Source organism: Petaurus breviceps, unplaced genomic scaffold (genome assembly GCF_028583685.1).
Source record: "Petaurus breviceps papuanus isolate PSGF00001 unplaced genomic scaffold, PetGlider_PUasm1.0 90919, whole genome shotgun sequence".
In the NCBI taxonomy this organism is placed as follows: Eukaryota; Metazoa; Chordata; class Mammalia; order Diprotodontia; family Petauridae; genus Petaurus; species Petaurus breviceps.
In genome coordinates this window covers 30,714,610-30,730,973 of record NW_027187378.1, presented here as the reverse complement: position 1 = coordinate 30,730,973, position 16,364 = coordinate 30,714,610, and the positions used below count along the sequence as shown (strand labels likewise).

Below are 16,364 nucleotides of genomic sequence, written 5' to 3'. Positions count from 1 at the left end.
CCCTCTCTCCCCTCCCACCTCCCCCCCCCCAGGAAGAAGAAGCAGGAGGAGTTGCCTCCTCCTTGCTGCTGTTGCTATTGCTGCTGCTGATCTGGCCAGGAAGTTGTCGTGGCAACGGGAGGCGGGGAGGAGATGCACCGAGGGATGGAGGTCTGTGTCACCGCTGCTGCTGCTGCTGCACCTCAGCCCCATGCCCAGGGGCCTTGAATTAAAGGTACTGCAAGAAATCCCCCCCTCCCCTCCCACTTCCATTCTTTACCTTCATTCCCCCTAGCCCCCGCCCCAGTCCCCAGCCCTTGCTTCCCTCCCACTTAGCTTCTATTGAGAGAGATGTACTCCCCCGACCTTCCTCGTTCCCTCCTGCCACCACCCTGGCTCCCAGTTATCCCTCTCACTGCCCTCTGGGTGTCAGCCTCTCCCAGCCCCAAAGGAGGCTTCCTGGTTCCATGACAGAGATGGTTTTCAGGAAAGGGAAAGAGGTGGTGTGAGGAGGACCTTGGGGTGGGGTGGCGGAAAGGATTAGTCCCAGGCTGCTGATGATAGAAGGCTGTCTGGTTCTTATTCTCACATATACGCTGGGGTATGTGCATGTGGGTGGTTTTTTTTTTTTTTCCCCAGGGCTGAGGTAGAAGCAGGAAATTGGGGAAGAAGGAGATATATCCTCTCAGGCTCCTAGGCAGAAGGCCACCGATTCCTTATAGGCCTCCCACTGTTATGAATATAAGCTCTGATTCAGGGTGCAGCAAGGGTAGAATTGAGTGAAAAATAAAGATATTGTATTGCCCATTCCCAGGGTTCTCTACACCTTTCCTAAAGGTTATATCCCTCTTCCAAGGGCTTCATCTGTTCTCCTAACCTTTTTTTTCCCCCTGTTTATATAGATCAGATTTTTCTTCTCTTTCCTCAGGTTTCCTTCTATACATTTCCACACACTCCTCTACCTTCCTTCACCCCAGGATTATATCCACCCTCACAAGCCACCCAGTTCCCCCTATCTCGTTCATCTGACTCTTTCCCCCACCTGACTCCTCCTCTCTCTTATTGTATACACCCTGTCCCCTTATAATGGCTCCAGACTTCTTCTTCCCTTCTCTACCAAATGCTTAAGAAGAAGAAAACATTTCCCCTAGATGCCTGGGACTAGATACCCTGGTATTTGCCATAAAAGTGCCCCAAGACCCCATCCTCAGATCCTGGGTTTCCTGGACAACCACTGCTACCATCTACTGACTGTGGGCAGCAGTTACTAGGGCAACAGTGGGGGATGTTGAGGTAGACAAGTGGGGGCGGGATGAGAAAGAGGAAGTTTGGAAATCTGGCATGAGGCCTCGGAGATCTGAGCCCCTGGTCAGTCCCTTCCCTGAGTGCCCACGCTCCCCCTGGCAGGTGGGAGAAAGGATGGGGACTTTGCCTCAGCTTCTCCAGGCTTTTTTTTTCTCTGAGCCTGTGGTAGTAACCCATTAATTTTTTATAGTATCTGAAAGGGAAAAGGAAGGAAGAATTCTTGTGGCCTGGTACTAACAGATATGTGCCTGGTTTGGGTTTGATGTGGGATTTTTTTGTCTTTGTTTTTTTGAGATCACCTGATTCTCTATGTATATACAGGGAGGTGAGGCAAGGAAAAAGAAGTCCTGATAAGTACTAGGGCCTTTCCCACTCATTTTACTTCAGCTCTCAGGTGTAGGTGGGGGTTTCAGTTGGGTGGGTAGGGCTGCCTAGGACTCCAAGGACCTTTACTTTCCCTTAACTCCTGACCCCCTGGGTGAGCTGCTATGAAACCCCTGACCTTCTCCTGCTTTACCCCCCTCCACCATCCCCCCCAGACCATGCCCCATATCATATAGCTATGCCTGAGAGGGCTGTGTCTCAGTGGTGCTGCCCACCCTGGAGAATTCTCCAGCTGCTTGTAGGGGCGGAGGAGAGAGACTCTCCAGGTGTTTGGAGGAGAAAGACACTTGCTCCTGGGATCCCCGGACAGGCCTAGTCTAGGGCTTGAGTGTTTTATTTCTTTGTAAGGATACCGTGTGTGTGTGTGTGTGTGTGTGTGTGTGTGTGTGTGTGGTAAAAGAGGAAAAATCGACAGTCAGATGGATGGACTGTTGGCCGTGGGAATTCTGCTTTGTCATGATGCTGAGCTAATTCTCCTCTTGTTCTGAAATGGTTAGAGCCAGCATCAGAGCAGGGGTGGAAGCAAGCTCAGCTCAGGCATAAACTCCAATGGAGAGTGCACACACACACACACACACACACACACACACACACACAGTCAGTCCCTCCCTCCCTCCCTCCCTTACTGCTCAGGCCCAGACACATGCTATCAGCTGGGGGTGGGGAAGCTTGGAGGGTGTGTATGGAGGAAACCAGCCAGCCAACCAGCCAGCCAGCTGCCCTGCCTGACAGCCAGATACCGGCTCCCCAGCATCAGGGGACCAATTCAAACCCAGAGATCATCCCGACAGGCTAGGAGGAACCAGGGAACATGGGTGAGAGGGGGCTGGGGGCATGGAAAAGATATAAGCCTGCTTAGCAAAGGCTAGCCACCCCCTCTCCTAACTCCTACTCAAACACCCACCCCCAATCTGGCTTTTTTCCTGTTATTTTTATTTTTATTTTTACTCTGGAAAAGCCAGTGCCCATTTCCCAGGAGAGACAACCATTACCTAGGTGGATGAGTAAAGGGAGGCCAGTGGATTTCTGTTTGATCTCCCCCCCATCCCTCCCCTCGATCTACCACTCAGGACACAAGGCTATCCTGGGCCCTGGAGCTTCTCAGGAGGAGGTAGGTAGTATATTTCCTTTCTCTCACCCACAGTGGGACGCTTCTGGCCAGGCAGCAAAAGGACCATTCCTGTGTGTGTGTGTGCAGGGAGGGAGATGGCCCTAAGTAACACCCTCCTCCTCAACTGACTGAATTGAGATGGGGGAATGGGAGAGTGGTTGGTTGTCTTGGCTTGGTAATTGCCTCTTATTTTGGAGGAAGGGCTTCTGGATGAGCCCATTCCTTGGAATAGGGTGAATTGTGTCTGGATTTGGCCCCTTGACCGAGAAAGAAGGGCTGCAGCTTGGAGGGGAACCCAGGGCTGTGTGATCTCTGTCCTGACCACAGAGGACCTTTCCCACTCATCTGGACAGAACTAACCTGCTTGCCCTGTGTTGCCTTCTTTCAGGAGCCAGTGGGATCATTGGGGGTATGGGAATAGATGAAAAGTGTTAGCATCTTTGTGAATAATCTGAAACTCAACATCCTCCCTTCCCCCCAGGGACATCCCAGTTACATAGCAGCCTATAGTTTGGTCTTGTTGCTGTAGGTTTGGCATTTCCATTTACAAAGGTAAGGGGACCACGCCAGCCCCCCTCTTATCCACAGCTGTTCCAGGCCATACATAAAGAGTTAACTCACCCTTGCGCTGGGCCAGCGCTGGTTGAGGAATGAGGTTTTTAGAAGGGTGAGGCTTTGGGCCCTGACCCGGTTGCTACTTGTTACATAGAAAAATCTGAAGTACATTAAGAGGGTGGGGGCTAGACAACCCTTAGGCCCAGGAAGGTCCCCAGGTACCTCAGCCCTACCCTGTCCTTTTTCTCACCCCCTTCTTCATATACTCCTCCTCCCCATGTCCTGTCCAGGAGACATGGTATCCATTCCCTGTCTCTTGTCCCCAGTTCATTGTCGCCTTGGGAATAGCTGGAGAGCTGGGAAGGGGGATCCAGGAGCAAAGGGAGCTTTGTGTACTAGAAGGATAGAGGAGCTCAAACAATCAACACTTATTAAGTGCCTACTGTATTCCAGGCACTGTGCTAGGCACTAGAGAACTCTGCAAGAGAGGAGGTACATGAGAAGGTATGTGCGTCTGTGTGTTTGAGGACAAATGTAAGCACGTGGTATAAATGGCTGAGTGGGTAGGTGGGTGCTGGTGGGAGTGGGCATCATCTGAAGAGTGTTTCAGTGGGGTGTGTGAGTGAATGCCTGTCTCTGTGTGGTATGTTATGCAACAGCTCGTAAGTCTTTGCATTGTTGTCGGCATCTCAGGCAGGCTGGCATTCGTCAAGGGCCTACTATGCACCAGGCATTGTGCTATGTGCTGGGAATACAAAGAACCGTAAACATCGACCCTGCCTTCAAGAAGCTTACATTCTGATGGGGTAGACAGCAGGTCAATAACTACGTTCATGTAGAGATACAGAGAGCAGATGGGCTATCATTTCAGAGGGAAGGAACTAACATGCCTGTCATACTTACTTCATGCATGCAGATATACCAACACGTGTATAACATGTGCACTTATGTGTATTATGTACTTGTGTCTCTGTGTGTTTGTATAAAAACCAGGACCAGGATGGTTTTAAAGCCCTTCTTTCTAGCTCCGTGTCAGGGATGCCCCAGGCAGATGGATTTAGGGCATGGGGGGATCATCCCCATCACATCCTGGGCCCCTCCCTCTCCCACAGTAGTAATCAGTGCAGCTTGGATAAGTGACACTATTACCAGCCAGTAGTGCCAGCTATAAATAGGGGCTGGAGAGAGAACATGGGCACCAGAGGGGCTGAGCACTACACGGAAGCAGGGGAGGGGCAGTGAAGATATATTGGAAAGAGGAGGCCTCTTCAGGGACAGAATATGGGACCCCTAACTTTCACCAGGGTCAGACTCAAGTGGAAAGGGTATCCCATAGATTCAGAGAGGACAGAGATCACCTTGGCTGCTTCTTGCATTTCCCTCCCTTCCCCACCTAGCCCCATCCTGCTGGAGAGCTACTTATTAAAACCCCCGAGCAGCTGGCTGCTAGGTGAAGGTCTAGGCATCTGGGCCTGGATATGCCCACGTCATCTGGCCACTCCTCTCTTCTCACAGACTAGAGCTAGAGTGGCCTGTTGGACATGGTGTGTCAGGCCCAGAACAGCCCCAAAGCCAGCAGATGGAGGTGCATGGGGACGTTATAGGAAAGAGAGGAAAAGAATGAGGAGAGAGGAAACAGCTGTGTTGCTCTCCCCAAAATGGGAAAAAACAACAAACTCTTGATGAAAGCCAGAGACTGGGGCTTCATTCTGTACTGGTGGCATTTCTGGTGAGGCAACAGAGTACACACAGGGCACCGGTCAGCTACATTTATCCCTAAGCACACAATGAGATTGTCACTTAGACCATGCCCTACCCCCACCAGCCTAGGGTGCCATTTTGGAAACTTGTGACCTAGCTGGAGTCAGTCTTTATTTCAGGCATCCAAGTGTTGCCACAGTAACTTGGGGGAGAGAGAGCATGGGAGAGGGTGAAAGGGAAACCAAGAGAAAATATGGCAAAAGAAAGGAAAGAGGGGCAGCTAGGTGACGCCGCAGTAAATAGAGCATTGAACCTGGAGTCAGGAGGACCCGAATTCAAATCCAGCCTCAGACACTTAACACAAAAACTAGCCGTGTGACCCTGGGCAAATCACTTAACCCCAATTGCCCTCCAAAAATAAAAAAAAAAGGTAAAGGGAAGGAAAAAATGGGGCAGGGGGGGAGAAGAAAGGGACAGAAGTGGGAAAAAAAGAAGAGGATGAGAGAGACAGAACCAAAAGACCTTGAGAAAACTAGACAGGAATGCCTTGGGGCAGAGCTGCTCCTAATCTGCACGCTCTTGCTCCTGTGGACTGGTTCCTCACTTTTTTGACTGCCAGCGTGGACTGATTTCATGCCTAGCCTCACCTTGCTGACACTAGGGGGACCAGGAGGGTGTGGTGTGCATATGTGTGTGTATCTCCCCTGAGTTTCTTCCCGGATATACTGCTCCAATATACCCCCCGGGAGAGAAGGTTGGGGACAGAGGACATGACAGAAAGTATTCCTGTAAATACTTTTAGGAAAGTTAAACTAGGTGACAATAATAACTATAGTATTGTGTATATATATATATATATATAGATAAATGCACACACATATTATGTAGTATATGTGTATGTATGTGTGTATATACATATGTGTGTATATTTATCTATACATATAATATTGCACATTCCTCACAACAGTTGGAGAAGGGGGAAGATTTATCTAATATACCTTTATTATCATCAAAACTAGTGAACAGAATCGAAGTTATCAATCATTCAATAAGCATTTGTTAAATGCCTATTCTGTTCCTGGCACTGTGGAGGCTGGATAGACACATACAAAAGAGGAAGTCCTTGCCCTCAGTGGGTTCACAGTCTCCTAGGGAATGGAAGCTTACATCACTCAAACAGGGTCACACAGCTAGAAGGGCTGGGACCTGGAGTCACGTCACCTGACTCTAAGACCACAATTCTTTCCACTACACCTTTCTCTAAGGTCCCTAACAACTCTAAAATTCTTGAATTCAAGTTGACCTTTTGCCTCTTGTCATCCCAGAGCCCCTGATTTGGGCCTGTTCACTCCATGACAATACTTAGACCCCCATCCTACAGCAAGAAGTCTGACTTGAGTGGCTGGGAGGGAAGAAACCTGGGAGGCCCATGTGGGTGGGTCTTATCAAGGCAGTGTGGGGGCCTTGGAGGCTCTGGTTGCCATAGAGATGGGTGGGTGGCTTGAGGTAGCTCTTGGCTGGTGTCTCAGATAAGGAGGGAGGAGCAGAAGATGGGGGTGAAGGCTGGAGGAGGAAGACAGAGTATGTGTCTGAGGTGGAGAGAGAAGCTTGGGACAGGAGAGGGAATAAAGGGTTTAGGAGAGGTTCTTTCTGGCATCTGGCCTGCTTTCCTTCCAGCTTTCCTCCACCACTTCCTTCCAGATCTCTGGGTCTCCCGGCCTTCTTGTCCACTGGTCATACTGGGTCTTTAGAGAGAAAGGGAGTATGTATGTAGAGGGGGTGTGGGCAAGGGCAGCTATGCTGATGGAGGTTATGTTAATTCATGAGATACTTAGTATAAAGGTGAATATGCACATAGGTGTGCAAGCAGGGCCAGTGTCCAAATCCGACAAATCAGTCGGAGTGCAACAGTGTTGAATAATCAGACAAATGCTAGACTCATGAGTCTAGAAGATCTGGTTTTGAACCTCACCTCTAACACTACTTGAATGACCTTGGGCAAGTCATTTAACCTCTGAGCCTTAGCATTAGCTGTAAAAGGAGGATTATAAGACTTGTAGTAGCTACCTCACATTTGTAAAGCATTTTGTAAACTTTAAATGGGTAGCTGGGTCACTAAATTTCCTTCTGAATCTCAGTTCCTCTTTTGTAAAATGGAGATGATGATGCCCTCTACATTATCTGCCTTGCAGAGAAAATTGTAAGGATCAAATGAGAAAAGAGATAGAAAGAGCTTTGTAAATGTCAAAAGTCAGTCAACTGTTACTAATTCATGAGACACTGAAATTATTTGTGGGAAGGATGTGACAATGCGAATGTCCTGTGTATAAACAAGGCTGACCTGATGCTGTGGTCCTAACTGCTTACATGATATAGTATGAGGGATGCTGGGAAGGTCCCCCCTCCAGCATCTCCGTCACAAATGCTAGGAGTCCTTAAAATAAGCCTTTGGGGTTAAGACGAGTCATATTCTCAATGTGCTGTTCAATCATGACGGGGGATCTCCAAGAACCTTTCTAGGGGTTCATGAGGTCAAAACTATTTTTATGATAATACTAAGATGTTCTAGTTCTAATATGGTAATTATCAATAGATATCTCATATAAACTAAAGCTTTCTTAGGGGAAAGCTTCTCAATTTTTGAGAATGCAAAGGAGTACTAAAACCAGAAAGTTTGAGAACTTAGTCCTTGTTTTTTTTTTTTTGTAGTCCCCAATTAAAATGCAACTACTCCTGAAAGGGTAATTCATTACCCTATTATCATCCATTAGCACCTTAATTAAGGGGGATAATTAATCCAATTACCTTCTCAATGAAAGGATTTGTTAAAGTCCTTCAAACTAATCACCCGGAATTTCGAATTTCGGAGTTGGAAGGGACTTTCACCCAACCCACAGCTGAAAAATAATTCCCCCTCTAAAATGGACATTTACATAATGCTTTAAGCAGGTTTCCCTTACTTTATCTCTTTTGATCTTTACAACCAGCCAGTGAGTTTTGCATTTCATTGAGGCAAAAACTGAGGGTGGGAAAAGTTAGGCGATTTGTTCAGTCACACAGCTAGAAAGCATCAGATTTAAACAAGTATTTTCTGGCTCCAAATTTGACGTTCTTTCCACTATGTTGCACACTGCCCTACAACAAACCTGATAAATAGTCATCTGGACTTTGGGTGGTCCCTCCTGAGGGACCCATCTTGTCCTGAGGAAGCCCATTCATTTGGGGGGGGGGGGAGGGATAGTTTCAATTGTTAAAGAAAAATTTCCTTTCTATCAAACCTAAATCTTCCTCTTAGTAACATCTAGCCATTTCCCCCAATTCTACTCTTTGGGGCCAAATAGAAGAAGTCCAATAATTATCTCTTCTAATGATAGTCTAGCAAGTATTTGAAGATGGCTCTACTATCCCACTTCCTATTCACCAAGCAAAGTATCTTCGGTTCCTCTAACCAATCCCCATGTGACATCGACTCAAAGCTCTTCACCATCCGAATTGCCTTCCTCTCCTGAAATTTTAAATTTAAGTTTAAATCCAAGTCTCAGACACTTAGCAGCTGTGTGACCTTGGACAAGTCACTTCACCTGTGTTTACCTCAGTTTCCTCAACTGTAAAATGGGGATAATAATAATACCTACCTCCCAGGGCCGTTGTGAGGGATCAAATGAAATAAAATTTGTAAATCAGTTAGCACAGTGCCTGGCACATAGGACACGCTATATAAAATCCAGCTCTTACCATTGCTTTAAGCTTGCTAACTTCCTTCCTAAAATGTGATGCCCCAAATGGAACACAGTATTACAGATGGGCGGCAGCTATGTGGCATAGTGGATAAAGTTCAGGGCCTAGAGTCAGAAAGATCTGAGTTCAAATGTGGCCTCAGACCCATACTAGCTGTGTGACCCTGGCAAGTCACTTAACTCTGCCTCAGTTTCCTCATCTGTTAAATTAGCTGGAGAAGGAAGTAGCAAACCACTCCAGTGTCTTTAACAACAAAACCTCAAATGGGGTTGGAAGAGTTGGACATGATTTAAAAACAGCTGAACAACAACAAAACAACATTGCCGAGGAGATCTGGTGAGGGCAGAACACGTTGGGACTGATTATCAGCTCCTTGTTCCTGGAAGCTTTACCAAATCAGCTTTTGGGGGCGGCCATATCACACTGTTCATTCATTTTGAGTTTTCAAGATCTTTTTCAAACAAACTGTTAAATCAACCATTCCTTCTTCATGTCTATGTGAAGTCTGTTTCTCGAACCCAAGTGCAAGGTATGATATTGGATCCTTCCACAATTTTATCTTATTAGAATCAGTATCCTCATGTGTTAAGATCTGTTTGTATCCTGCTCCTGTCATTTAGCGTGTCCAAGGTCTCGGTGTCACCTTCGGATTTGCCCAGGATTCCATCCACACCTGTGCCTAAGTTACTGAGAAGAATGTTAACTCACACAAGACCAAACACAGACCCCTGGGGCGCTCCATGGGAGAGAACTCTTTTTCCAAGTTGACAAGGAACCCTGAATTAAGATGTTAGCTTATACCTTAATACTCATTAATCTAAATATTTAATGTCTCCTACTTCACTGAGACTTTGGCGCACAGTTAGACAGGGTAGTATGCTGGAAAGAACAGTTGATGCAGAGTCAGAACACCTGGGTTCAAATTCGGATTCTGCCACTTTCTACCATAGGAGTTTGAGGAAATCGCTTAGCTTTTCTGACCCTTAGTTTCCTGATTTATAAAGTGAAGGCAACTGGCCTAGAGGACCTCTGAGGGCCTTCTAGCTCTAAATCTGGGTTCTGATGATGATTCTTTGATATTATGGGGCCTTTCAGGAATTAGGATACAGCACAGGGTTATTTTTATGAGTATAACAGGGAAGTGATCAGTGGGGAGGAAGGGTCGGATGGGACCACGTGGAGCACATTGTCCTGGAGGGAGGGAGGCCATGGGTAGCTGAGGAGCAGTCCTACACATGATGGAGCGGAAGAGGAAGAACCATGAAGAAGGAGAAAGAGATGGACAGAGAGATAGAGAGACAGGAGAGAGGGACACAGAGAGAGCAAAGGAATGGTGAGAGGGTAGGAAAGACATTTTTCCTACTTCCTAATTTTGCCTTAAATTGAAACTTTGTGAGCATGTTTCTATATGAATATGGGAATGAGAGCTTAAATGGAGGAAGGGGTAGGGACCACTGAAAAGGTCATAGATTTAGATGTAGAAGGGGCCATCAAGGCAATTGAGATTCAGGGAGGCTAAGTAATTTTCCTGAGGTCACATTGGTAGTAAGGGGCAAAGCTGAGATTTAAACCTAAATCTAGTGTTCTTTCCAGATTTCTAATGTAGACCTCCCATCCCAAACCTCAGTTACTCAGCTGGAAGCATTTGGCACAGCCTAAAACCTCAGAGTCACAGGAGTTTGGGTCTATTGCATGGGTTTAGGCTACGTGCTGGAATGTCCTTGGCACCATGAGAATCCTTCTTCTGAGGTGGTAACAGGCTAGAGGTGGGATGGGGGTAGACAGATGCTGGTGTTCCTAGATAGAAATGATGCTGGCCAGAGTAAAAATGTACTGGGTCAGGAGGATTTAGAAGAGGTCTCATAGTCCATAACCTGAGCTGGAGAATATCTTCTCCACTATTATCTATTATTCTATTCCCCAAGACATCTACCCCAAACCTTCTCTTTCATACCCAACAGGTGACCTGACCTCCTACATCAAGGAGACTTCAAGCTGTTCAGTGTGAGCTTCCTCAGCTTCCCTGCTCCATTTAGCAAACCTTTTCAACATGCTCAGTCGCCCTCTCTGGATTCCTTTCTTCCATCCCCTCACTTTAGTGAAAATGGTCACCAATGACTTCCAACAGACTTCCCATCTTTAGGACCCTGGGCGATCACCAAATCCAGCTACGGTTTCTCAGTCCTTATTTTTCTCCATTGTTCTGAAACTTTATTAACCCTCTTCCAGCTAGATACTGCTTCTTCCTTCAACTTCAGAAACATCATGTTCTCACCCCTTCTTCTTGACTTTTCCACCCTTGGTAGGAGTAGTCCCCACAAGTCTTATCTTTGGCCCTCATTTCTTCTCCATGAGATAATATATGGAAAGTGCTTATCATAGTGTTTGGTATACCGTAGGCACTTAACAAATGCTCATTTCCTCTTTACACAGACTTCCTTTGTGGTATATTCACTCTCGTGGCATTAGCTCCCATGGATGCAGATGGTTCCCAAATCTAGAACTCCAGTTTGGGCTCTAGATCCAGGTTTCTAGTCATCTCTGCCCAGATGTCCACACTGGCATCTCAGACTCAACGTAGGTATTTGGGACTGAGCTCTCAGCCTCTGTCCTTGGACCTGCCCCTATTCTGGATTTCACCATGTCTCTCTGTGGCTTCACAGTTCACCATGCCTTGGTATACCTAGCCTTGGGCTAATGAGGCCACTGGATGACGTGGTGGCTGGGTGTCTGACTTGGAATCAGAAAGACCCGAGTTGGAATCTTGTCTCGGAAAGTTCCCAGATGGAAAATCCTGGCACATCAATTTAACTGCTCAGCCTTAAACCTGCACTAAGACTTTTGGAGTACCCTGTACATGTACAGCACTTTGCAAATCTTAATGTGCTATGTCAATGCTAGCTGCCATTAGCTTTGACTCTTTCTCCCTTGACTCTCATATACAGTCATTTACTAGGTCTTATTGAGGCTATAGCTGCAATGTGTTTCAATCTGTTTCCTTCTTTCTATTCCCTCTGCCATTACTGTACTTCAGACCTTTATAACTACCCACTTGGGGTAGGACTGGACTCTTGGAATAACCCCTTACCAGGTCATCTTACCTTCCCCTTCTCCCCATTTCAACCCATCCCAAATACTAGAATAATCTTTCTTATGCTTAGTAGCTTCCTATTGCCTAGCAGATAAAGTTCAAAATTCTGCCTGACATGCAAGGCATGCTGTGACATGATGATGATGATGGCTAAAATTCATATGGGGCAGCTAGGTGGTGCAGTGGATGCAGCACCTGGGACCTGGAGTCAGAAAGACCTGAGTTCAAATCTGGCCTCAGACACTTACAAGCTGTGTGATCCTAGGCAAGTCACTTAACCCTGTTTGCCTTAGTTTCCTCATCTATCAAATGAGCTAGAGAAGGAAATGGCAAACCACTCCAGTGTCTTTGCCGAGAAAACCCCAACGAAGAATCAGAAACAATTAAACAACAACATTCATATAAAGCTTAGTATATGCTCAGCCTCCTCTCAAGGTAGGTGCTATTATTATCCCCATTTCACAGATAAGGACACTGGGGCAAACAGAGTTGAATCTGAATTTGAACTCAGGTCTTCCTGACTCTAGGCCTAGCACTATCCACTGCAGATTAGAGCCAGTGGTGGGGAACCTGCTGCCCTGAGGCCACACATGGCCTTCTAGGTCTTTGGGTGAAGTCTTTTGACTGAGTCCAAATTTTACAGAACATATTCTTCTTTATTAAGAGGATTTGTTCTGTGAAGTTTGAATTCAGTCAAAGGGTTGCATTTGAGGACCTAGAAGGCCAGCCACATGTGGCCTTGAGGTCACAGGTTCCCCAACCCTGGTCTCATTCTCTAAAGATTCTCTCTTCTCCCTGCACCCAGCTCTCCAGTGCTCTGGCCACAGTAGGTAGGTGATAACTCTCTGTTATCTCATGCAAATAAGCTGACAGTGGCTCCCTTTCTTTGCATTTACACTCTCTGTCATGTTCTGTAGTGACCCTCAGATTGAGAGTATGCCCAAGGAGAGAGTCTCATGTCTGTGTTTCTGTGTTTCCTCTTGCCCATCTGGGGCTATGGAGGCAAGCAGGAGGAGAGTCAAGTGGTTGGCGACTGGCCAGTGATGAGAATCTTCAGAGTCAACTGCCCGCTGACTGTCTGATGCTCCCGACTGTAGGAGTCCTTTCTTTTCCTCAAAGGGGAAGGAGGCTGTAGCAGAGGGCTTGGCCCCTTGACACTAGCACAGCAGAAGCCAGAGCTCAGAATGGAGTCCTTCCAAGGACCCCTAGCCATTCTTCTGTCTCCAATCCAGATCTTCCTTCAGTAAGTCCCACAGAGAAGAGAAACAGTTTCCCCATGGGAAGCCTGATGAAGGTCCAGTCAATTTAGTAGGAGTTTATACATGCTTAACACCTCCTTAGGTCCTACAGAGGATGAAGAAGGTCTGGTTCTCTTTCTTTCTCCAAGAGTTTTATAGTCTTCCTGATTAGGAAGACAAGTTATTTATATACATGATTTTGTTGTGGGGTATGGTCTTAAGTGCTCGTCTTTCAGAAAAAATAAGAATTGGAGTAGTTTGGGAAGGTTTCAGGAAGGAGGCTGGACCTTGAGCTAGGCCTTAATGAATGGTAGGATTTAGATGGTCAGAGGGAAGGGAGGCAAGATGAACAAAGAAAGATATATAGGTAGAAAGAAGCAGGACTTTTTGAGGGGAACCAGAATGAGAGTGTTCTGATAGGAACATAATAGTGGAAGGAAAGGTTGACAACACATCATAGTATTTCTTCCCTCGTGATCATCTGTATCAATGGATATAGAAACAGCTTCATGAGCAGAACTGTGGGTGAGAATGTTCCCTACTTACCCATGTACCTCCTGTAGTTGCTAGCCCCTTTTCATTGACTTTATCCAGATATGTTGGACCAGCAAGTGATCCTAACATCATCTTTAATCAATCAAGTATATATGTAGGATGCTGATAATCTGGAAAGTGCCTAGAGGAGGACAAGTGGAATGGTCAAAGGCCTCGAGTATATGTCATGTGCATCAGTCGAAGGAACTGTGGGTACCTTTAGCCTGGAGAAGACTCAAGGGAAATAGAATAGCCATGATTAAGTATTCTAAACTCTGTCTTATGAAGAAAGGATTAGCCTTGTCCTTTCTGGCCCAAGAAGACAGAATCAGTAGAAAGGGTTGGAAATTACAAGGTGGAAAATTTAGGAAAACTTCCTAACAAATAGAGTTGTGGAAGGGGTCATCTTGGGAGGTGATGGGTTTCCCCTCTTGGAGGTCTTACCACTTACTGGGTATGTTATAGTGGGGCTTCTTTTAATGTCTGTGTTGGACCAAATAGCCACAGGGGTCCCTTCCAACTCTTACCTTCTGTGATTCTGAATCTACTCTTGCCCAGGACTTGTGCATCTTATGGGGATAAAGATGTCAAGACAGAGTTTCTGGCTTCAACAAGCATAACACAATGATAGATAACATCAATTTATGTAAATAATATGTTTGTGTATACACACATATAGTACTTTATGGTTTAGAAAGCACTTTCTGTGGAATCATGGATGGAAAGCTAGATCTGGGTTTCATAATGATACCTATTTAATAGCACCTAAATAAAAGCATTTTAAAATTTACAAAGCACCTTAGCAAGAGCCTTATAGCTCTTGCTATATAATCATTGGCAATTCACCTAATTTCTCTGAGCCTCGGTTTTCTTCATCTATAAAATGGTGTAAAATAGTACCTGTATTTACAGGGTTGTTATGAAATTCAAATGAGATGTCCACAAAGGACTTTGCGAACTTTAAAGCATTCTCTAAATATCAGTTGTATTGTGATTTGTAGCCCCTCCCCCTGCAATATGGTCTGTGTCATAGGCAGGGCCAATATTCTCATTCCTATTTTACTGATAAGGAAACTGAGGGGAAGTAAAATGTAAAAAAGTAAAGCCAGGGGAAGTAAAATGATGACCAGTTCTCTCCTCTCCACATTCGAGTACTTCATAGAATCCCAGAATTTCAGGGCTAAAAGAGAGCACAGAGGCCACTTAGGGGCCTCCAGACCACATGTAACCCTCTAGGTCCTCAAGTGCAGCCCTTTGCCTAGATTCAGTCAAAGGGCCACACCTGAGGACCTACAGTCCCTTGCAGAGTATACCTAATTCCTACCTGAATTAGCGATTTTTGATAGGATCTTACGATTTAGAGCCAGAATCTAAGATCTAGTCCAGCCCCAACTTACTTTACAGATGAGGAAAACAATTCCCAAAGTCACACAGGTGTTAGTAGGTAGTAGAACCAGGATTTAAACCTAGGTCTCCTGACTTTGAGATCCTCTGCTTTTTCCGTGCCATAGTTGCTCCCCTATCTGATTGGAGAGATAAGACTGGCTTTTATGAAGCAATTAAAAAGTCAGGCGAGACAGCAAATGATTAAGTGCTAAGTGATGTGGTATTGACGGTAAGTGCAATTGTAATTCCGGGAAGGGAGATATTGATGTGGGATCATCTGGTTAGGCTTCATGGAGAAGCTGGGAGTTGGATTGACCCTTGAAGATTTATGAGCACACAAACAAAGAGTAAAGGAGACATTCTGGACCCTGTCTTCTTTGGATTCAGGCTGATATGAACCTTTTTCCTTCCTTCCTTCTCAGTCCTGGTTAAATAGGAAAAAATGATGACCAGTTCTCTCCTCCTCACATTCAAATACTCCATAGAATCCCAGAATCTCAGGGCTAAAAGAGAGCACAGAGGCCACTTAATCAGGGGTGGGGAACCTGCCTGCAGTCTAGAGGCCACATGTAGCCCTCTAGGTCCTCAGGCATAGACCTTTGCCTGAATTCAGTCAAAGAGTGGAACTTGAGGACCTATAGGGCCATATGTGACCTCCAAGCTACAGGTTCCCCACCCCTTGCAGAGTATAGCTAATTCCTACATATACTCTGCAAGGGGTGGAGAATTAGGTATACCCTGCCTTTGCTTGAACACCTCCAGTGATGGATTTCTACCAAGGACAGCCCATTCTACTTTGGGATAGTGCTGAGGATTAGAAGTTTGTAGCATCCATAAATCTGCCTCTAAATAACTCATTGCTCTCAGTTCTGCCCTGTTGGTCCACAAAGAACAAATCGGATGTCTCTTGTGCCTCTCAGTCCTTCAGATACTTAAAGAACACCATCACTTGCCCCCTTCCTCTTCTAAGCTAAAAATCCCCTCCTTCCACCAGCCCTCAAGTAGAATGCCCTTGATACCCTTCATTGTCCTGGTTGCCTTCCTCCTGAACGCTGTCTGCCCTCCCAATGACTTCCCCAAAATGTGGTCTCCAGAACTGAGTACTACAGTGCACGTACAACTTGACCAAGGCGGGCAGTGCAGTGGGAACACTGCCTCCCTTGCCCGGATATGATGGCTCTCTTAATGGAGTCTAATATCAGAGTAGTTTTATTGGTTGCTAAGTCACCCTGTTATCTCCTGCTGAGCTTTTGGCCTCTAAAATCCCAGGTCTTTTTCAGATCTGCTGTCTGGCCACCCCTCCCCCGTCCTGAGCTAGTGAAGTTGATTTCTGAACTTCCCC

General features: G+C 46.1%; 1 long non-coding RNA gene across 1 annotated transcript in view; it reads right to left on the bottom strand.

Annotated features, from left to right (window-relative positions):
* LOC138152056 (uncharacterized) overlaps positions 1 to 16,364 on the bottom strand; it is a 55,066-nt gene that overhangs the window by 5,455 nt on the left and 33,247 nt on the right. The gene's annotated exons all lie outside the window — the stretch shown is intronic.